General features: G+C 38.8%; 1 protein-coding gene and 2 long non-coding RNA genes across 8 annotated transcripts in view; 1 reads left to right on the forward strand and 2 right to left on the reverse strand.

The window, feature by feature from the left end:
- Positions 1-24677, reverse strand: part of LOC136246437 (pleckstrin homology domain-containing family G member 1-like) — a 356327-nt gene that overhangs the window by 78617 nt on the left and 253033 nt on the right. The window lies entirely within an intron of this gene.
- Positions 6100-7729, reverse strand: LOC136246401 (uncharacterized). 6 transcript variants are annotated; one of them, XR_010696396.1, is made up of 6 exons: positions 7215-7729; positions 7087-7168; positions 6906-7040; positions 6342-6786; positions 6252-6285; positions 6100-6203 (listed from the first exon to the last, which is right to left on the reverse strand). It is a non-coding gene; the product is annotated as an uncharacterized lncRNA (long non-coding RNA). The 6 variants fall into 6 exon arrangements; XR_010696397.1 differs by having other exon boundaries at positions 6342-6413; positions 6470-6786; positions 7087-7726; XR_010696400.1 differs by having other exon boundaries at positions 7101-7168; positions 7215-7229.
- Positions 7414-9378, forward strand: LOC136246403 (uncharacterized). Its single transcript, XR_010696401.1, has 2 exons — positions 7414-7765; positions 8773-9378. It is a non-coding gene; the product is annotated as an uncharacterized lncRNA (long non-coding RNA).

Here is a 24677-nt window from a genome sequence, read left to right on the forward strand (position 1 = left end):
AATAACCACTCCTAATAAGGCTGTGCCAACTTTGCCTTACACAATGAAGGTGTCCAAGTGCAGTGCAACCTGTATTAGTGACTACCTGTATTGAAAGACCACCGTTGTGCTGCAATTTATTTACTACATGGGTAATTCCATATCAGTTCACCCAAGTTTTGTGTATGACCTCCTCAGAATTGTATGAAATTCAGTGTGCAAGTGGTATATGTGTCCCAAAGGAATTTCAGCCCATTGCTTGTATGGCTTTCCAGAATTTTTTTTGATATTTTTGTTGTAATTGTGACTATTCAATGCATCATAAGTTGGAATTTACAAATGAATTGTGCTACTTGAAAGCTCAAAGAATAAACTCTCGTTTGGTATATTTAGCAGCTTAATTTGATGAATTGATTGATAGACAAAGTTAATGGTTATCCACGTCTCCTAATCTTTGACCTTTGTTCTACCAAAAAGTGCTGATTAGAATTTTGTGGATACTTGTCAGACATTCAACTATTAAAGTTGCAATAGTTTCAGCTTGGTGTCTCTATTGGATTACAAGATAGGTAGCGGTGTGTACAGTATTATAACAGTTATCCCATGCAGTATTGCTTACTTTGAAGCCCATTCTGCTGATTTAGGCTTGCAGACACACAAGACTCTTTGATTCAACTACAAGTTAAATGTACACATAAATAAGTTGTGACAAAGGCATGTAATACAAGTTTATTATTGTGGTGATACAGTGTGATGCTGTTTGGTAGCAAAAGTCATTTCTTTGTTTGTCAAAGAGTACACATGACCGCTTCTTGTTCATGAGTCTATGAAAATTAGATCGTCATCCATTGGTATAGCAAGAGTGTTGGAGTAGGTGCAACCAGTGAGGCCAAAGCCTCACCACTTTGTTGGCAGGGATTAAAAAATCTTTTGACTTGATTTTCTCTGGGCTTGATTAAAGGGCAAACTATAATACACTGTGTTCACAATAACACAATGTATCATCACAATTAATACATACCAAGTCTGAAGTCAGTATGAATCACTCCACTGTGCTCTTCACAGGTGAAGGACGATATATCACTACACAGTAAAATTCCGTAAATTTGCACAAACCCAGCAGGAAGCAGCCAGCATCTCTCAGCTGTATTATGTCTCTTGTGATTTTATCAATTGTATATAGCTACATCTATTTAACTATGTCCTAAGGTACTGATTGACTTCTGAGACATGTTTGCTTGTAGCTAGCCTGACAGGTAGCTAATTGTGATGTCCTCAACCAAATTGAACAGGTGTCTTAGCAGGCCAGTGCCCTATGAATAGCATGATGTTTTCCTGTTTGGTGCTTGTTTGTAAACAATTGGTTTTGCTTGCCATGCCAAGGAGTCAGCTCAACAATATAATGATGGCACTGTTGAAGCCTTACAGTGATGCTAGGTTGTCCTTACCTTTGCTGAATGATAAACCAAACCAGCCAGTAGATTGTCCCTTTCCTTCACGAGAGTCTGGGAAGAAGAACCCTTGTAAATAAAGTTTTCAAGCTGGTTGGTTTAAGCAGTGGAAGTGGATCCACTATAGTGAAGAGAGTGACTCAGCCTACTGTTTTTTTTTATTGTGTAAAAGCATATAAGGAAAGGAAGCTCAACAATGTACCTAATATAGAGAAAACATACATTTATGTTGGCTTTACCAATTGGAAAGAAGCTACTACAAGATTTGCTGCACATGATGCTACTACATGTCACAAAGACGCAGTGTTAAAAATGATTACATTGCCAGCAACAACTCGTGATGTTGAAGAAATGTGTTCCTCTCAATGTTCCAAAGGGAAAGAAATCATCAGAAGTGTTACTTAAAAATACTTTCAAGCATTACGCTTTTAAGAAGGCAAGATCTCACTCTGCAAGGATCTGTAGATGAATCCAATTCTAAGTTTGTTCAGATATTTAAACTTTTTTCAGAGGATGGTCCTATTCTGCTTGAATAGTTTGTTCATAAGACTGACAAGTACACATCAGGAGGAATGCAAAATAAGATACTTGAAGTAATGGCTGATCAGGTCCTAGCCAAAATAGATTTGCATTTGCATGATATACCATTTTATACAATTATGGTTCATGAAACTACAGATGCCTCGAATCAAGAGCAAGTTGTAATCTGTATTCGCTGAGTAAATAAATTGTTAGAAGTTAATAAAGACTTCATAGCTATGGAGTAGGCTCCTAGAGTTGATGCAGAATCGGTGCTGTCAGTCGTGAAATGTGTCCTTAAAGATCGCAACCTTTCTGTAAGCAAAATTAGGGGGCAGTGTTACGATGGTGCTGCTACCATACAGTAGTTGGTACTAAAGCTGGTGTAGCTGAAAAATTGCTAGAAGAAGAGCCCAGAGCCATATACACACACTGCTATGGGCATGTTACATAGCTTGTGGGGATACAATCAAGAATTTCAAAACTTATGAAGGATGCTCTTGACACTACCCATGACATACTTTAAAAATCACCAAAAAGGGACACATGCTTTTCAAATTTGAAAGCTGATATGGCCCCTGTTACTCCTAGTATCAGAGTACTCCATCCTACAAGATGGATGGTCCAGGCAGAATCTTTGAGGAGCATCATAAAATAATTATGAAGTACTGAATGAGGTATGGGTTGAATCACTTGAAGAAACAACAGACACAGAAGTTAAAACACACATATATATAAGGATAGCTCAATCCCAGATGATGAAATTTCATTTCTACTGTTTAGTTATTTTGGGTGAATTAATACTACAGTACGTCACAGTGACGTACCCTACAAAAATCTGACATCCCAGCTTCTGAAGGACAAGAGGTTGCTGGATTAGTGGTGAAAACTGTTCAGTATTTACTATCAGATGATAATTGTACACTATTTTGGGAAAACAAAAAAAACTAGGAGTGAGTGAGCCTTCTTTATCTAGAAAAAGGAAAGCTCCAAGAAGGCTAGAAGGTAATGCTCCAGGAAGCTTTCCATCTACATGTGAAGATCATTATCATCAAATTTATTTTGAAGCACTAGATTTTATTATAAATTGTATTGACAATAATAGTATAGCGGCGTAGCCCCCAAAATTGGCAATATTGTGCACTTTTTCATAAAGCAAAACTTTCCACATAAATAGTATTCCTCAATACATGTAATTTTAGATATAGTGCCATTGCTGATTTGACCTTTGGTGAGCTTTACGGCCATTTTTGTACAAAAAATTGATCATTGTTGTCTTTAACTCCCTGAGGCAGTAATTAACTTGTTAAAACATGGTACCAATCACAAGATCTTGCTGAAAGAAACAACTTGGTTTTTATTTGAAGTCAATAGGTGATTTCATAACAAAGTTATGATCATTTTTATTAGCTACAAAATTTGATATATTTACCTGCCCTCGAGGTGTGAATTACCTGTGGGCAGATAATTATGCATAAATTTATCAAATTTTGCAGCTAATAAATATGATCATAACTTTGTAATGAAATCACCTATTGACTTCAAATAAAAACTAAGTTGTTTCTATCAGCAAGATCTTTTGCTTGGTACCATGTTTTAACAAGTTAATTACTGCCTCAGGGAGTTAAAGACAAAAATGATCAATTTTCTGTACAAAAATGGCCGTAAAGGTCACCAAACGTCAAATCAGCAATGGCACTATATCTAAAATTACATGTATGGAGGACTACTATTTATGTGGAAAGTTTCATAGCTTTATGAAAAAGTGCACGATTTTTTGGTTGTGCCGCTATACTATAAGTTTGATCAACCAGGATACCAAACGTACCAAAGTGTCCAAAATTTGTTTCTGCAGTCAATAAACTCAGAGAACTATGACTCTTCCTTGTCTTTTGTAACTAACTCTATGGATCAGATTTTGATCCCCATAAGCTAAAAACATGGCTTCAAGTATTATCCATTGTTTACAGTGAGAAGAAAAATGCACCAACACAGTTGCCAGAAGGACTGAGTTGACATTGTACTCAGAAGTATGCACACTGATAACCCTCTCACCGCCACAATCGCCATATGGCAGTTTGGATTATAAACTGCTGTAGCATCACGATCTAAATGACCTATAACTTTAGTTGAACGTTTTAGTAGCTCCTGCACTTACCTTGTAGTGGACACACCCTTAAGTGAACGGGAACAGAAATATCCTGTCTCTCATGCACTATCGCACGGTTAGATAATGCAATTGCGTACTTTCAGAATGTCGATAACAAGCATTGTAGACGATTCTTTGAAGTGGTAATGGCACTACTAATAAAGAGAAACAGTAGGGAGAAGGAATATATAGGTTGGAGTGGCATGTTGCTACTTTTGTATGCCTCGAAACAGTGACCTCGTGCCTGTATGCGCATGTGCACTTGCTCAAATGCTGGAAAACCAGACTTAGAGATAATCGCTTCAACTGTTAACAGGTTAGCGATGTTTATTGTATTATTATAAACGGTGCTAGCCTATAAAGTTGTGAAATTTCACGTTTGGTTTCACTTAGATCAATTTGCATTTTGAAGTTATATAATGGCCTTGTGGTTGCTCTTGTGTAAACAGCAACTTGATAATTGATTTCCTTGTTCAATAGCGAGTAATTGGATATATAGGATTATATGGTATGGTGTGCAAGTTACAGCAGTTTAGAAGCAGTAGATTGGAGCCTATTAAAATTTGGCGGCGAGGGGGTTAAGCTCATGTTGGTAATGCCTGCCACTAATTATGTTGGTGAAAGATCCTTTAGTGCATTATGCAGAATCAAGTCATACTTGACATCTACCGTGACCCAAGAGAGATTAAATCATCTAATGATTCTGCATATACACAGAGAAATTCCAGACAATTTAGATCTGAAGGCCTGTGCTAACGCCTTTGTGGAGGAAGATCCCCATCGATTATCTATTTTTTGGAAGGTTTACTGACACTAACTGTTGAAGTGTTTTAAATTTAAACATTTATTAAATAGTTCAGTTCAATAACTATATCAATATAGTATTTAATTATATTAAGCACATGCTTAAGTCATGAGCATATTCAAACTGCTATAGAAAATAAATATAAGATTCAAGGAATTCTGTTTTCCTCATAACAGTCCAAACTTGATTCAGATATCATTTCTACTGTTTGAATATTCAAATATCTTCTGTAAAGTCCATTACAGCTCTATGTTACTATAGAATATAGCACAATTTACAAATAATTACATTGAATATAAATAGTATCAATCACCAATTCACCATAATGATTTAGAGGCAATTTACATCCCAAAATTGCTGCCAGATAGCTTCAAAACATGTGAAAATTTCAAAAATTTCCTGGAGGGGGAGGCATACCCCAAGACCCCCTAGATTGGCTGCCTTCAGCAGCATTTTGCACTTCTCAAATGTTAAGACCCTTGAGCCTTATCACTTTCAACTTTGCTCTGACGCCCCTGTATAGTGTGGATATTCTGGGACTCTGGGTACTTGAATGAGTTTGATGGATCAAGTGGAAGCAGAAACGTCAGCTTCACTCCCTTACTAGTGTCACTGCAAACTTCAATCATGCAAGCTAACCACCAATTCTTTTCATGTAAACAAACAACAAACCCAGCAGTCAAGGAACTTCATTCTTTGCTAGAGCAACTCTGGAAACATCAGATGATAAATAAAGTTTTACTTCCATTGCGCTATTTGAGATTGGCACAAAAGAATGCAGTTTTCTCATAGCAGGAATTGTACGTGAGAGTTGAAAGTGACATTCCAAATTACTCTATTCTCTCACATAATCTTCATTTCTACAATACCCAAAGTAAGCAGCAAGTATGTTGCTATACACAGGAATAACGCACCTTGATTGCGGACAACGTACCAAGGGGATTAGACACCGCGTAGTGGGAGCAGACGGTTGAGATGCGGTTATCCGCGTGGGCGTACGCGGACTACTGTTAGTACCCCGTTTGGGACCACTTGTACGCGGATGTACGCGTCTCACCCACGAAGAAATCCATACGGTGCCATCAATAAACCGCCTAGTTCTCCGTAAGCACCTATTCGGTGTCCGCCAATGAGCCTAAAGGGTCACGCAGGATCCTACGCGTGGGCCGCTGTGTCCGATAATGAATTCAGTTTTTGTCACGTGAGAGCATAATTTAAAATGCATAAAATTCCACAATAAAATGTCTTGTTCATTCTTTTACACAACATTCTTAGCTCCATGCACTCCAACATTCCAGTTCTGTCAATAACAAAAGTAAGATGATGCAGCTACACACTACACATATACCTTGAATAACTGTTCGAAGCAAAGCAAGTTCAACCTGAAGAAAAACATACATTACAGTGTATCACAAACTACACATTACTATACACTAACCTAGCACATGCCAAAGTACCAGATGTGAACACTACTTGTGTGAATAGTTCTTTGTTGCAAACACGACAACACCTGGAAAAAGCCTATACATAATGGAAAGAAAATAGTTACACACTATCAGCACGTACCATAGTCACGTGTCCATCAGCTACCACTGTTTACAAGTTGACTTTGACGTTAGCAGAAAGTGGAATATCCATTAGAAGTTTCTGGGTAAGGTAAAGAGTTTGTTTTGTGGTTGATGTCTGCCATCACGTGCCAGAGGGGTCATCATACTGCTACGATCAGCTTGCAACAATCTGGCTTCCAAAGACTGGCTTAATGCCATAGGATTCTGTTAACAGTCTCTGGTGTTTCAGTTATTGAGTACTTGACAGCTTATTGCAAGTAGTGGCAAGGAAATTCCATTGAGATGCTAATGCTGTAAAATATCTTGTAGGAAATCCTAAAAGATAAAGGCAAAATCATTTGATAGCACTGAACTACTGTTGGAAAGCTGGCTAGACAACTGGTACACAGAGAAACACATTAAATTATATCAAGCTACACTAAAACAAGTCTTACCATGAATTTGAATAGTAGGTAACTAAAATCCTTACGACAGCCAAACAGCCCATGGTACGATTGCATCCCAGCAACATAGCAGATATTGCGTTGAAATCATCCACTAAGGGCACGGTCCAATAAACTGCGACTACACTACAAAACAGCCATGGCTTACCAACCAAAACACAACTATACTTACCAAAGAGTACATACCATCACACAGCTTAGTGTTCTAACAGAAGAAAGCAGACTAGGACGGTAGTTCTCTCTACCCAGAATGTCTGTTATAATACATAAAACAGTTATTAAAAACAATACGTATTTCACCGTATCGATTGGCGAAAACAATCTGAGGTGTTTGACACGATGGTATCCTTCACATCTAGATCTGCTCAGTCAAGCGCAATTACGTCTCAGCTGCCAAGCACCCGAAAACCCCCCAAATTCCATGAAAGTATCGTCGCAATCATTGGTATTGAGTAGCGCCAATGTTGCGCCATGTTTAACCCTAGTTATCTTCAATAATCCGGCTGCGTTAGACTGCTTAGCGTCAGTATCCAATCACTTCCGTCAAAAAGAAACCGCACGTGATTTTGATGATCAAAGATGGTTTGTTGTGCGCACGCCTCCACCAGTTAAAAGGTGCGCATCTGTTAAAATAATTCCAGAACAATCTTTAGACCTCGTGTGGTACCTATCATTCTGCTACTGTATTGTGTTCAAGTATTGGACGATAAACGGAAGAAACAACCGTCTCTTCGTTACCGACGTACTGAGCTAGCGGCTAACATGTAGCTATCCTCAGAGTGACTGACACATCCGACGAGATATCCGGTTAGATAGTATACTCTCCGTACCCTCACTAGAACAAAAAAATGGTGAGCCGACCTATATTTAAGTCTTTGGTGAACTCAAGAGGTGTAAACCTAACCCACATCGTAATTCCATATATGTATCTGTAAAGCAATGAAGAAAATAGGCCACTTCAAAGACGTTCTATGTTTGATAATCGCTGTCAATATACAAATTAACTCTGTACTCATGGTTTTTAGCTTTCAAGATATCTCATTTTATGTTATTACAATGCTCACAGTTTTATAAACTGCAAGCTTTAGCTCTGTACTCATGATTTTCAGCCATCAAGATGTCCCATCTTTGGTTGGCAAGTCCTGTCAAGATGTTCCATCTTTAGACAGGAAAAATAAGTGGGTACGTAGCTGTTTATCAATATCAGTGTTATTACGGTGTTCGCAGTTTCAAAGCCGTACAAGCTTTAGCGCTGTACTCATGATTTTCAGCCATCAAGATGTCCCATCTTTTTGTTGGCAAGTCCTGTCAAGATGTCCCATCTTTAGGCAGGAAAAATCAGTGGGTACGTAGCTGTTTATCAATGTCAATGCATTACGATGTTCACAGTTTCAAAGCCGTACAAGCTTTAGCTCTGTACTCATGATTTTCAGCCATCAAGATGTCCCATCTTTTGTTGGCAAGTCCTGTCAAGATGTCCCATTTGTAGTCAGGAAAAATCAGTGGGTACATAGCTGTTTATCAATATCAGTGTTATTACGGTGTTTTCAGTTTCAAAGCCGTACAAGCTTTGGCTGTGTACTCATGATTTTCAGCCATCAAGATGTCCCATCTTTTGTTGGCAAGTCTTGTCAAGAAGTCCCATCTTTAGACAGGAAAAATCAGTGGGTACGCAGCTCACTGTTTGCAGCTTTGAAAACATGAAAGTTTTCAGAAATCTCAGCTATCAAGATTTCTCATAACTATCTTGTTGGTGTTTCCTGCCATATTCCTGGTGTGTGGGTGTGCGTCTGTGTGTGTGTGTGTAAGTACTTAGTTGATTTACCAAACTGGATTAACATAAGTGTGTATGAGATAGGGTGATTGATCTTTACTACCCTAAACCGGAGGAGCTCATGGTTCGCCGTGTGTCATAGCTCTACGACATTGCCTGCAGAACCAAACAGGGCACTGAAATATCATCGTCCATATGGAGTCCTTTGACACTTTTAAGTGGGTATGCATAATGTTCGTAGCATTTGTTTATTAGTTACGAAAGCCAAACAAGTGTTGAGTAGGGTTCTGGGAACCATAATCTATGGTTCCCAGAGTCCTTTTAAAATAATTAAATTCAATAATTTTTAGTATCACAGTTGAATGGTTTGAACAATTTTGGAGACCATAAGATGTTTGATCTAGCATGACCAGCCTCCTCTGCAAGATGTTAATTATATATCCACTGATATTGATAATGAACAATTTCCTCTTTACTGTGCATTAATCAGATCAAATGCTTATAAGTATTCTTTAATGTTGTGACTGTGTAGCAACTGCCCACTTGTCTGGCATGTGGAACTCCAAGCTTGTATTAGTGGCATAGTTAAAACTGTGAAATGGAGCTGAATTGTGGGATGGTATGCAGGGGTGGTGGGACAAGCCCACAGTAACTATATAATATGCTAACTATTATTCATATGTACTACCTGCTGAAAGTAAAGCAATTGTATAACAATGATTGTATTGTAAAGCCGTGTCCGCCACATCATTCCTTCCAGCATGTGATTTGTCCATTATGCGTTTGTCAGGTTCGATAATTAATGAATTGTACATATACAACACTTATACAGGTCCAGCCAGTGGCGGAGGAAGTAGTTGATATGAGGGGGGGCTCCGCTGGGCTGACCCAGACTTATTTCTATAGTTTGGTAAGGTGAGACCAAAAAAAAAAAAAAAAAAAAAAAAGGTCACAACCAACTGACAAGTGTTTTCCACCTCACCAGCTACCATTTCTAGCTGATAAACTACATAAAAATCCTTACATAGCTCGCTACACACTGACTACTTTATTAGAGTGACTGCTCTATTAGAGTATCTCAATCTTTATCACGGTCTTCAAGAAAGATAATTTCGGTATGATATCATTCTGAGGGGGGGCTAAGCCCCCCCTCAGCAGACCGAAGGGGGCTTTAGCCCCCTAGCCCCCCCCCCTTTCCGCCGCCTATGGGTCCAGCAGTGGTGCTTTGTGATATGCCGAGGATTTTGCTGAGTTGGACACATACGAGGATTTTGCTGAGTTGGACACATACGAGGATTTTGCTGAGTTGGACACATACGGCTATTGAAACTACTACATATTGAGTTGTTTGTTTCTGTTTGCAGGCTAAATGAACTGTCACAGTGAAATTATCATCGTAATAATTATATATGTCACCTGTCTATGCACATACTGGACGTGGTAAAGGTATGCAACTGGGCTAACAACTTTGCCATATGATTGAAGCTAGCCTATAACCATGAGCTGCTGTCAAGTTGGACAGTACATACCATAAACGGGAAACACGAATGAAAGAAGTATAATAATTTATAATTGATTAATGCATGACAAACAATGTTCTGAGTGTCTTATTGAAGAAGGGGGATGTAGTATACTGTTACGAAGTTAGTTTAGTTACTTGGTCCATGAAGCCACACTTCCCATGATGTCATAGCTCCAATTCAAGTATTTGTTAATATGACAGCTTTTATGGTGAGTTCTACCAAACTTCAATGCACTATTCATGTCCCACTCCAGGTAGGGTGGGGAATACAGCAGATTTGACAAGGTCTAGTGTCAAATTTCCCAGTACTGAAGCTAAAACCCCACTATATTCCCACCTCAAAAGGGGGTTTCTGAGGGGGATTAATTTATCAAAATGATTTTTGACCGCCACCATCAAAAGCCCCAGGATGTAGATGGTCAAATCCCCAGTAGGTGTATCGGGATTCCGGGGGTAGGGCTAGCTTTAAAAGTTGATGTAGGTATATTGTGCCATAATATACCACAGAACTGCAGGTCTGGCACTCTTGCAGCTAATGGTAACCGCACCCGCGGTACTTGCCACTAAACACGAGTGCTGGGGTATAATCTGTGGCGAGGAGGGGTCTCGTGCTAGTTGATGCATCATGTGCAAAGTGTTTCCAGCACCGAGACACAGTAGTCGCCTGCTTTCAAGTGCCCAGGCGCCAGTTTCACCATTAATACCTAAACTCCGGCATCGATACTCCCGATTTTTCTTATCAGTCGTTCATTGGCCTCTATGTGTCCAGGCTTGTGATAAGCATCTCGTACAGGTTTTGCATCCAATGTTCACCTTCCAGTACCTGACTGGTAAAGTGGACAGTGGTGAGTGCAGGCCTCAAGCTATAACGCGCATGTGCTATAATTCTGAATCTGTGGTTTTAGCCCTATAGATACATCATTGTGGGAGCCTGTAGCTACTATAATTATCTACCCGTTACTTCCGTCTTGCCCGCGTTGTAGAATAAGTTGCTTTGCGGGTATAGGCGTTGTATCCGCGTAGTGGAGGAAGCCATTAGGCGGGCACCGCACGGGTTTACACCCGTATACAGTCCGCCAAGTGAAATGATTCGCGGACAGCGTCCATTCCGTATACAGTGCTAGTATCTCCTGTGATACATACTCAATCAAACAACTGATGTGGTGTCATTAACTGGTAATTGTACTGCCTTCACAAGGTATATTAGTTGGCTGCATTTGAAAACTATACATTGCAGCACAAAGGTGGTCTTTCAGTACAGGTTGCACTGCACTTGGACACCTTCATTATATAAGACAAAGTTAGGAGTGGTTGTTAGAGGTGTACATACACTCCCATATAGTAACAATAGACTACAAAACTCCACTACATGCCACAGCATATTAAATTATATCTCTTGAACTCACTGTGGCCCCACTGCAAAAAAATTATTGACCTTATACCATAATCCAATTCACTAAAAAAATTCAAAGAATTTGAAGCATTCAGGATTAAATTTTTAATGGAGCCTTTTAAAATCTTAATTCAGTCGATATCCCATAATTTATGGATTACTTGAAAGATCAATTAACAGTCTTTGATCACTGAAAAGTTCACTTTAAAATATTAACACACTGGTGAGCTACAGTTGTTTTTGTAACTCAAGATGGACCAATTTTTCATGAAATACTCAAAATATTTGTGGTCATAAATCAGAAACCATGTGGTGTATGGGGCTAAAGATTGGTATGGGTGATGATCACCACAGATACTACAAACACATCAAGTTTCATCAAAATCCGAGAGGTGACCCTACGATTCCTTGGTGATTTGACATAGAATGACTCATTTGACTATAAATGTGAGAAATAATACGTAGTGTACTTGTTAATGTCTCCAAATGTTTATGCAATTATTGTAATTATCAAAGTTCTAGTAATGTTGTTATTACATGTTTCTTAGTGAATTGTGCTTGTGTGATGGTGTAATCATTTAATGTTTGTTTGTCTTAATATTATTGTTGATTTGATATATATACACCAGTATAAGGAATTTTAGTTTGATTAATGATCATAGAAAAAGTAGGGGAAAAGAGAAGGTCGTCTACACCTGCACTTCAGTCATGGTATCGACTGAAGTAGGAATTAAAAGTTCACTAGTATATTTGCAGGTGTAGGTCATCTTCTTTGTTTCCCTATTTTTTCTATGATTCCTAATCAAACTTAAAATTCCTAATTTTCCTTATACTTGTTTGTTTACTTTTTTTGTAACATTACTGGTGAACCCGTGCATACTGCATCAAAGAAAAGGATGGCACCAGAGTTAATGTTTTCACTAGTGCTGCCACGATATAGAAAAACTCTATATCATATATCACCAAGGTTTATGTCACGATATGAACATACAGTATATCACAATATCAAGACACACGATAGTGTGTCGTGCGGCCCAAGAAGCCGGCGCGCCACACCGTGAGTATATTGACAGGAAGAACGAAAATGTCATTTTCACACCTTTGTATCTCGGTGATCACTTATCTGATTGGAACCAAATTTGCTACACAGTTGCCTGCCAGCCAAGGGAGTCTACATTCCAAATTTGAAGGAAATCGCTCCAGCCATTTCCGAGATACGAGCTGCCAAAGTTTTGTTTTTTTTCTTCGTTTTTTTTTCTTCTTCTTCGTCTTTTCGCACACTTGCAAAAATTGCTATAACAAGCAAACGCGTACTCCGATCGACTTGAAATTTGGCACACAGAAAGGGAGTCCAAAGGCGAATCCTAGCATCAAATTTGGTACAAATCCGATGAATGGTTCAGGAGTTATGACCGATTATTCGCGTAAAACAAAATCGATTTGTTGTCACGCCTACAGGGTAAACCGCTTCATGGAATCAGTTGAAAATTGCTATGTAGATAAAGTAACCATCGTAGGATTGCCTTTTGGTGGTTTGAAAGGAATCGAGACAAAGACCACGGAGATATGACACAAAACCCAACCTGTGTCACAATTACGCGATCGATTTTTATGAATAAAAAAGTATTAGTTTTCACGCCTACTAGGCAAACCGCTTAGAGCAATGAGCTGAAAATCGGTGTATAGCTGGAATAATCTTCATAGAAAGTACTTGCAGTAGTACAGAAGAATTAGATTACGAACCACTGAGTTATGATTTGAAAGCCAACTCCGTGTAGCAAATGCGAGATCGAGATACTCTAATAGAACAGTCACCCTAATAGAGCATTCGGCTAATTTATTTACTCCATTATAGAATTTTATTACATCACAAGTTATTCTGTAGGGAGTTCAGCTGCAAACAGTTAATCTTATAGACAGTTCAGCAAGAAGACAGTCACCATGTGGAGAGTTAAGCAAATATATCACTATAGAGATTCAGAACATTACAAGTCACACTGAAGAAAGTTCAGCTATAAACAAGTCATACACTGTGTAGAGAATTCAGCTACAATTAAGTCACTCTCTAGAGAATTCAGTTACACAGAATTCAGCAACACACAAGTCACTGTGGAGAGAGTTCAGCTACAAACAAATTACCCTTTAGAGTGATCAGCTACAAACAATACACTTTGCAGGGTGTTCAGCTGCAACAAATCAACCTTTAGAGCGATCAGCAATGAACAAATCAACACAAATCTACCTGTAGAGAGATCAGCTAGAAACAAATCACCCTGAAGAGAGTTCAGCTACAAAAAATGACCCTGTAGAGACATCAGCTAGAAACTAGACACAATGTAATGAGTTCAGCTACAAGCAGTCACCCTGTAGAGAGTTCAGCTAAAACAAATCAACCTGCAGAGAGATCAGCTACAAACAAATCACCTTATAGAGAGTTCAGCTACAAACAGATTACCTGTAGAGAGATCAGCTACAAACAAATCACCTTATAGAGAGTTCAGCTACAAACAGATTACCTGTAGAGAGATCGGCTACAAACAAATCAACCTGCAGAGATCAGCTACACACAAATCAACTTGTAGAGAGATCAGCTACAAACAAATCACCCTGTAGAGAGATCAGCTAGAAACTACACACAATGTAAGGAGTTCAGCTACAAACAAATCACCCTGAAGAGAGGTCAGCTACAAAAAATCACCCTGTAGAGAGATCAGCTAGAAACAAATCACCCTGAAGAGAGGTCAGCTACAAAAAAATCACCCTGTAGAGAGATCAGCTACAAACAAATTGCCCTGTAGAGAGTTCAGCAACAAAGAAACCACCATGTAGAGAGTTCAGCTACAAACAAATTACCCTGTAGAGAGATCGGCTACAAACAAATCAGCCTGTAGAGAGTTCAGCTAAAGCAAATCAACCTGCAGAGAGATCAACTACAAACAAATCACCTTATAGAGAGTTCAGCTACAAACAAATTACCCTGTTGAGAGATCGGCTACAAACAAATTAGCCTGTAGAGAGTTCAGCTAAAGCAAATCAACCTGCAGAGAGATCAACTACAAACAAATCACCTTATAGAGAGTTCAGCTACAAACAAATTACCCTATAGAGAGATCGGCTACAAACAAATCAACCTGCAGAGAGATCAGCTACACACAAATCAACTTGTAGAGAGATCAACTACAAACAAATCACCCTGTAGAGAGATCAGCTAGAAACTACACACAATGTAAGGAGTTCAGCTACAAATAAATCACCCTGTAGAGAGTTCAGCTAAAACAAATCAACCTGCAGAGAGATCAGCTACAAACAAATCACCTTTTAGACAGTTCAGCTACAAATAAATTACCTTGTAGAGAGATTGGCTACAAACAAATCAACCTGCAGAGAGATCAGCTACACACAATTCAACTTGTAGAGAGATCAGCTACAAACAAATCACCCTGTAGAGAGATCAGCTAGAAACTAGACACAATGTAAGGAGTTCAGCTACAAGCAAATCACCGTGTAGAGAGTTCAGCTACAAACAAACCAACCTGTAGAGCGATCAGCTAGAAACAAATCACCCTGAAGAGAGGTCAGCTACAAAAAATCACCCTGTAGAGATATCAGCTAGAAACAAATCACCCTGAAGAGAGGTCAGCTGCAAACAAAGCACTTTGCAGAGAATTCAGCTACAAACAAATCAGCTTGTAGAGAGATCAGTTACACACAAATGAACCTGTAGAGAGATAAGCTAGAAAAAAAATCACCGTGTAGAGAGTAGCTACAAGCAAAACACCCTGTAGAGAGTTCAGCAACAAAGAAACCACCATGTAGGGAGTTCAACTGCAAACAAATCACCTTATAGAGAGTTCAGCTACAAACAAATCACCCTGTAGAGAGATCAGCTAGAAACTAGACACAATGTAAGGAGTTCAGCTACAAGCTAATCACCCTTTAGTGAGTTCAGCTACAAACAAATCAACCTGCAGTGAGATCACCTACAAAAAAGCACCTTGTACAGAGTTCAGCTACAAACAAATTACCCTGTAGAGAGATTGGTTACAAACAAATCAACCTGTAGAAAGATCAGCTACACACAAATCAACTTGTAGAGAGATCAGCTACAAACAAATCACCCTGTAGAGAGATCAGCTAGAAACTAGACACAATGTAAGGAGTTCAGCTACACAAGTAAATCACTTTACAGACAGTTCAGCTACAAACTAATTACCTTGTAGAGAGATCGGCTGCAAATTAATCAACCTGCAGATAGATCAGCTACAGACAAATCAACTTGTAGAGAGATCAGCTACAAACAAATCACCCTGTAGAGAGATCAGCTAGAAACTAGATACAATGCAAGGAGTTCAGCTACAAGCAAAATCACCCTTTAGTGAGTTCAGCTACAAACAAATCAACCTGCAGTGAGATCACCTACAAAAACGCACTTGCACAGAGTTCAGTTACAAACAAATCACCCTGTAGAGAGATCAGGTAGAAGAATTCACCTTGTAGAGAGTTCAGCAACAAAGAAACCACCATGTAGAGAGTTCAGCTGCAAACAAATCACCCAGTAGAAAGATTAGCTAGAAGTTACCTTGTAGAGAGTTCAGTTACAAAGAAACCATCATATAGAGAGTTTAGCTACAAAGAAATTACCCCGTAGAGAGTTCAGCTAGAAGAAATCACCTTGTAAAGAGTTCAGCTACAAAGAAACCATCATGTACAGAGTTCAGCTACAAAGAATCCACCTGCACAGAATTCAACTACAAACAAATTACCCTGTATAGAGATCAGCTAGAAGAAGTTACCTTGTATATAGTTCAGCTACAACAATTCACCCTGTAGAAAGATCAGCTAGAAGAAGTCACCTTGTAGAGTGTTCAGTTACAAAGAAACCATCATGTAGAGAGTTCAGCTGCAAACAAATCACTCTGTAGAGAGTTCAGCTACAAAGAAACCGCCATGTAGAGAGTTCAGCCTCATACAAACCACCTTGTAGAGAATTCAACTACAACAAATCACCCTGTAGAGAAGAAGTTACCTTGTAGAGAGTTCAGCTACAAAGAAACCTTCATGTAGGGAGTTCAGCTACAAAGAAACCACCATGTAGAGAGTTTAGCTGCAAACAAATCACCTGTAGAGAGTTCAGCTAGAAACAAATCACCCTGCAGAGAGTTCAGCTACAAAAAAATCACCCTGTAGAGAGTTCAGCTAAACGAAGTCACCTTATGGAGAGTTCAGCTACAAAGAAACCATCATGTAGAGAGTTCGGCTACAAAGACACCACCATGTAGAGAGTTTAGCTGCAAACAAATCACCTGTAGAGAGTTCAGCTAGAAACAAAATACCCTGTAGAGAGACCAGCTAGAAGAGGTTACCTTGAAGAGAGTTCAGCTATAAAGAAACCATCCAGTATATAGTTCAGCTACATTTCAAGTCACCCAGTAGAGAGATCAGCTGCAAAAAAATATCCTGTTGGGAATAATTGGCATGTAATAAATATATGTATATAATTTGTATAATTACTAATAAAATCAAAAATATTTGAAGTACTAAAATTCTTCTTTAAGTTCTTTTCTTCTTCCTGTAGTAAAGAAAAAAAACACATGGGTTAAAAAAGCCCCAAAGCCAGCCATAGGCCGGCTTTGCAGTATACAAATACAAAAAGAAGTAATATCTAATCAAAGACAGCCAAGCTGTAAAAAAAGGTGCGGCCCCCAAAAAGGCCATGGTGAAAAAAGATGTGAAATCCAAGGTGGCGGCCAAGAAATGGCTGTGATGGTAGGTTAATGGTTACATTTTAATAACAACAATTCAGGTGAATTTGGTGCCAGGCACAAAATTCACCTGAATTGTCGTTATTAAAATGTAACCATTAACCTACCATCACAGCCATTTCTTGGCCGCCACCTTGGATTTCACATCTTTTTTCACCATGGCCTTTTTGGGGGCCGCACCTTTTTTTACAGCTTGGCTGTTTTTGATTAGATAGAACTAACTGTAACATTTGCAAGATAAACACAGGCATACTCTTCATTGAAAGTTTAAATTTAAGTTGGATGGATACCGCAAGCAAAAGCTACTCTTGTTTATCAGGTTATAAATGCATTTTGCTACTGCTTTACAGTTGAGACAAGTGGCTGGCACTACACAGAAACCTTAAAACCTCCCAGTTTACTTTGGGGTTGGCTTGTTTATCACTCTAAACCATCAACACATAACTTAATTAAATTCCAAATACCATATGTCTGGCCTCCCCCACATCATTATACTAAGCGGCACAACTATCGATATAACTGATTGGCTATATCATATCACCACCTTGTTATATCGATACTATCAATGTATCGATATATCGTGGCAACACTAGTTTTCATCTGAACGTACGCTACAACTATCATTTAATAACTCTAAAACGAAGTGGTTATTATGCTTTGCTTTCAGCTATCTTCAGCCCGTTATACAGTGCTACAAATGAAGAACAGTAGGAGAAGCGCCTCTGCAATCAATCCAGTCACCATGAAAAATAAGTACAATTTGTGCACCCCAATAATCATTTACTAACTCAAAAGTGAAGCAGCGATTACACTTCAAGTTCATCTATTTACACAGTGTTACTAATAAAGAACACTATCAGAAGTACTTCTGTAATCAATTCAGTCACCATGGAAGAAATGGATGAATCCCATTTACAAACGAAGAGAAGCCATACATCACGCTACCGTGAATTGACACCTTGGGTAGTCAGCAAAAAGAAATTGGACACAAAGGAGAACAAATCCATAATACATGTATTGTACTTACTATGGCAGGGGTGGATCTAGAATTTCAGAAGGGGGTGCCAACAGGGGCATTTATAATGGCTGAACAGTAACAGGGGCAAACAGGAGCAAACAGTAACAATGAAGAGAGAGCTTGAGAGGATAAATATAGACTCACCTGTGTGTAGAGTACACAAATGTAAAATTTTACAGCACCGGAGTCTAAAGTCACATATACAAGTAGTTTGTGGCCACAACTGACCCTCTTATAACCTAGGCACACTGACAGCATAAATGCTGCAGTATCGTTTGAGCTTACAAAGTTGAGCTTCAAGAGGTTTGGGAGTGCAAACTGTTAAACTTTATTAGCTTCAATTGATGCTAAAATATATGGAGATTCATCAGATAAATGCAACATGAAACTTTGTTACTGATAAAGCGAAAACAAACATTTCTCAGATGCAAAACCCTTGTTAACTTTATACATGCTAAGAAATTCACTGTTTTACTTAAGCATATCAACCCAAGCATCAAGTTTGTAGCAACAACTGAAAATACTCACCATGATATTAATCCATTAACGGCCACTGCCACCATATAGTGCTCAAATACTCCAATAGAGCAGTCAGACTGTTTCATGTTAACAATCTGCAGATAACATCAGGAATTTAACTGCATGATTATCAGAAACTTGTACATCTTATAGTAGTGTTAGGGCTGAGGTAATTATGCTCATAATTCTTTGCATTATTCTATTTAGAATTTCCTGGAAAAAGCTTGCATTATGCTCCAAAACTTGTGCATTATTCTCAAAATTATTCCAATAAATTGAAATAGAATTGACTGTCTATTTAATATTCTATGGTTAATTATTGCACATTAACAAGATATTTCATTGTTCCAGGCCTTAAATTAACGTGCGGTTAACGGACAAAATCCACACAAAAAGCATAATGTCTGCACATATTTAGTTTTGGACGGACACACATGTCCTTGCAAACCAATAGTGGTACCATAAAAGCTGATGTGTACATGTTTGTTTGTAGTGCTAACAATAACTGTCACTTTGTTGCTAGGAGATACTGCATTTTCCCAACCCAAGGATTTACCAATGCCACCTTCCCTTTGTGTGTTTTCAACCTATCACCTTCACATTACACCAAGCTATAGTGTTATGTTAGGATATAAGATGACCAAAGTTCAGGTGATAACACATTCACAAGTCAGGTTGCAAAGTACATGCATTTGAAAAGGCTATAAGACCCCTTTTCGCAGACCAGGTCACAAATGTTATAGGAAAACAATAAGTTAGATACAGGGTTCTATGAAATGTTGTGACACTTAAGCAGGGTCAGGGCACTACTACAGGTCATGTTCTGAATACACTAGGAATCAACCTTTAAGGTTGCCATAGATTCTATTTTGCTATATACTAAATATTATTCCAGCATAATGTATGCATGCCTATAGTATGTTCATGTTGAGCTGAATCCTGAAAAACAGCTAAAAATTAAAAGTGGATTATTTTTCAACAGAGTTAGCATTTCAGCCAACCAGATGATTATTGGTAACAGCAAATGTGTCAACAACACACATGTGTGGTTTGGCTCCATTACAAGTTCGGGAGAGGGCTGTAATGGACACTGTACTTATATGGCTTTCCCATAGGAAATGTATTATCAAAATTTTGATTGGCTGTAAATATTATGCCAAACATTTGAACAAAAAGATTTTGAAATATTTTTAGCGGGTCAAGCAGTACTACAAATGAGCAATATTTCAAGATTGTGTGTAATTGCATCCATGAGTTATTAAATGTTTTTGAGGATTCAGCTGAACATGACCATACTATACGTAGTTGTTGTCTAGAGGAAAAATCAAAGACCTTGTATTGTTAAAAGTTTAGCCTTATCTGTTGAGTAATCTTAGAGTTATGGTAGAGCAGTAATAGTGAAACAATAAATTTGTGAAGTGATTAAAATTATATACACTTGGTGTTTAATTGATCATGACTTGTGAGTGAAATGGTCTGAGGAGTTGGAACTTGTCTCATTGTATTGTGAACAGGAGAATCTGTCTAGTGAAGTGTTTTACCCATCAATGATTATGAGCTATAAAAACTTTGAACTGGGCATAGTGATGATAAATAATATTGATTTTTGTCGCAAGATGAGCATACTGTACATGTTTACTTACAGTATGACAAATGCTACATTAGAACATAGATTATAGACACACACACACACACGGGATTGGAAACTCACAGCTGATCCTTACTTACAGCCAGGTGTTAAAGCTGTTGTAACTCTCCAACGGATGGTATAGGAGAAATACTTATTTGACTTGGGTGAATGGTGGATCATAACCACTGTATTACACGAATTACAGCCTTGTAGTAGTCTCCGTTGCTGAGTAATTGGTACCACAAAATCTTTTGATGTTCAACACTGGATGCCGCCTTAGGCCATAACTCATAGCCCACTACGCGAAGAAGCATTTCGCATTTATTTGGGTACATAATGTACGTTTAACAACTTATAAATCCACAGGGTTTGTTCAGGTACTACGAGTAATCAGTACCACGAGTGTGTTGGTTAGAATTGTCCGCTAGTTTAAAATTCCACTTCATAGAAAGTTCTTTCAAAAAGTCAACAGAATTGCTCGATAAGGCACTTGTATTACCTGACAGGCTTATTTAATACAAAATAAAATTTTCTGCAATAAGACTTACCTTCAGGATGGATTTTTTAAAAAAATTGTGATATCACATGACATGTTTTCGATCCGTGTGTGTGTGTGTGTGTGCGTGCGTGCGTGCGTGCGTACGTGTGTGCGTGTGTGTGTGATCTATTATTAGAGCATCAGACCAGGTTTTGATATGAATAGCTCAATGTCTAAATGCAGTATCAAGACACACGATAGTGTGTCGTGCGGCCCAAGAAGCCGGCGCTCCACACCGTGAGTATATTAACAGGAAGAAAGAAAACGCAATTTTCACACCTATGTAGCTCTGTGATCCCTTATCCGATTGGAACCAAACTTGCTAGAGACGTGCTGCCCAGTTAGGGGAGTTTACATACCAAATTTGAAGAAAATCGCTCCAGCCATTTCCGAGATAAGAGCGAACAAAATTTCATTTTAATTTCTTCGTTTTTTTTTTCTTCTTCATCTTCATTTCGCACACTTCACAAAGTTCGCCATAAAACACGAATGCGTGCTCGGATTAGGCTGAAATTTGGCACACTTAAAGGGCTCATTAAGGCGGATCTCCGTACCCACTTTGGTAGAAATCCGATGAACATTCACGGAGTTATTACCGATTATTTGTGTAAAATAAGGTCGGAGGTCTGTCACGCCTACAGGATAAACCTCTTGGAGGAATCAGTTGAAAATTGATATGTAGATGGAGCAACCATCGTAGGAGTGCCTTTTTGTGGTTTGAAAGGAATCGGGATAAAGACCATGGAGATATGACACAAACCCCAACCTGTGTCAAAATTACTCGATCGATTTTTATGAATAAAAAACTATTAGTTTTCGTGTCTACCAGGCAAACCACTTAGATCAACGAGCTGAAAATCAGTATGTAGCTGGAATAATCATCATAGAAAGTTCTTGCAGTAGTACAGAAGAATCGGATTACAAATCACTGAGTTATGATTCGAAAGGCAACTACGTGCAGCAAATGCGAGATCGAGATACTCTAATAGAACAGTCACCCTAATAAAGCATTCAGCAGCATGTATAATTTACACAGTTATATTACATTGCAAGTTATTCTGTAGGGAATTCAGCTACAAACAAGTGACCCTGTAGTCAGATCAGCTAGAAGAAGGTACCTAATAGAGAGTTCAGCTACAAAGAAGCCATCATGTAGAGAGTTCAGCTCAAATAAATCACCCTGTAGAGAATTCAGCTACAAACAAATTGCCCTGTAGAGAGATCAGCTAGAAGAAGTTACCTTGTAGAGAGTTCAGCTAGAAACAAATCACCCTGTAGAGAGTTCAGCTAGTAACAAGTCACCCTGTAGAGAGATCAGCTAGAAGAAGTTACATTGTAGAGAGTTCAGCTACAAAGAAACTACCACGTAGAGAGTTCAGCTGCAAACAAATCGCCCCGTAGAGAATTCAGCTACAATCAAATCACCCTGTAGAAAGATCAGCTAGAAGAAGTTACCTTGTAGAGAGTTCAGCTAGAAACAAATCACCCTGTAGAGAGTTCAGCTAGTAACAAGTCACCCTGTAGAGAGATCAGCTAGAAGAAGTTACATTGTAGAGCGTTCAGCTACAAAGAAACTACCATATAGAGAGTTCAGCTACAAACAAGTCACCCTGTAGAGAGTTCAGCTAGAAGAAGTTACATTGTAGAGAGTTCAGCTACAAAGAAACTACCATGTAGAGAGTTCAGCCGCAAACAAATCACCCTATAGAGAATTCAGCTACAAACAAATCACCCTGTAGAAAGATCAGCTAGAAGAAGTTACCTTGTAGAGAGTTCAGCTACAAACAAATCACCCTGTAGAGGGTTCAGCTACAAACAAGTCACCCTGTAGAGAGTTCAGCTAGAAGAAGTTACATTGTAGAGAGTTCAGCTACTAAGAAACTACCATGCAAAGAGTTTAGCTGCAAACAAATCACCCAGTAGAAAGTTCCGCTATGAACAGATCACACTGTAGAGAGTTCAGTTAGAAACAAGTTATCCTGTAGAGAGATCAGCTAGAAGAAGTTACATTGTAGAGAGTTCAGCTACAAAGAAACTACCATGTAGAAAGTTCAGCTGCAAACAAATCGCCCCGTAGAGAATTCAGCTACAATCAAATCACCCTGTAGAAAGATCAGCTAGAAGAAGTTACCTTGTAGAGAGTTCAGCTAGAAACAAATCACCCTGTAGAGAGTTCAGCTAGTAACAAGTCACCCTGTAGAGAGATCAGCTAGAAGAAGTTACATTGTAGAGAGTTCAGCTACAAAGAAACTACCATGTAGAGAGTTCAGCTACAAACAAGTCACCCTGTAGAGAGTTCAGCTAGAAGAAGTTACATTGTAGAGAGTTCAGCTACAAAGAAACTACCATGTAGAGAGTTCAGCCGCAAACAAATCACCCTATAGAGAATTCAGCTACAAACAAATCACCCTGTAGAAAGATCAGCTAGAAGAAGTTACCTTGTAGAGAGTTCAGCTACAAACAAATCACCCTGTAGAGGGTTCAGCTACAAACAAGTCACTCTGTAGAGAGTTCAGCTAGAAGAAGTTACATTGTAGAGAGTTCAGCTACTAAGAAACTACCATGTAGAGAGTTTAGCTGCAAACAAATCACCCTGTAGAGAATTCAGCTACAAACAAATCACCCTGTAGAAAGATCAGCTAGAAGAAGTTACCTTGTAGAGAGTTCAGCTAGAAACAAATCACCCTGTAGAGAGTTCAGCTAGAAACAAGTCACCCTGTAGAGAGATCAGCTAGAAGAAGTTACATTGTAGAGAGTTCAGCTACAAAGAAACTACCATGTAGAGAGTTCAGCTACAAACAAGTCACCCTGTAGAGAGTTCAGCTAGAAGAAGTTACATTGTAGAGAGTTCAGCTGCAAAGAAACTACCATGTAGAGAGTTCAGCCTCAAACAAATCACTCTGTAGAGAATTCAGCTACAAACAAATCACCCTGTAGAGGGTTCAGCTACAAACAAGTCACCCTGTAGAGAATTCAGCTACAAACAAATCACCCTGTAGAAAGATCAGCTAGAAGAAGTTACCTTGTAGAGAGTTCAGCTACAAACAAATCACCCTGTAGAGGGTTCAGCTACAAACAAGTCACCCTGTAGAGAGATCAGCTAGAAGAAGTTACATTGTAGAGAGTTCAGCTATAAAGAAACTACCATGTAGAGAGTTCAGCTACAAACAAGTCACCCTGTAGAGAGTTCAGCTAGAAGAAGTTACATTGTAGAGAATTCAGCTACAAAGAAACTATCATGTAGAGAGTTCAGCTGCAAACAAATTGCCCTGTAGAGAATTCAGCTACAAACAAACCACCCTGTAGAAAGATCAGCTAGAAGAAGTTACCTTGTAGAGAGTTCAGCTACAAACAAATCACCCTGTAGAGAGTTCAGCTAGAAACAAGTTACCCTGTAGAGAGTTCAGCTAGAAGAAGTTACATTGTAGAGAGTTCAGCTACAAAGAAACTACAATGTAGAGAGTTCAGCTGCGAAGAAATTGCCCTGTAGAGACAAACAAATCACCCTGTAGAAAGATCAGCTAGAAGAAGTTACCTTGTAGAGAGTTCAGCTACAAACAAATCACCCTGTAGAGAGTTCAGCTAGAAACAAGTCACCATGTAGACA

The sequence above is a fragment of the Dysidea avara genome, chromosome 2 (genome assembly GCF_963678975.1).
Source record: "Dysidea avara chromosome 2, odDysAvar1.4, whole genome shotgun sequence".
Lineage (NCBI taxonomy): Eukaryota > Metazoa > Porifera > Demospongiae > Dictyoceratida > Dysideidae > Dysidea > Dysidea avara.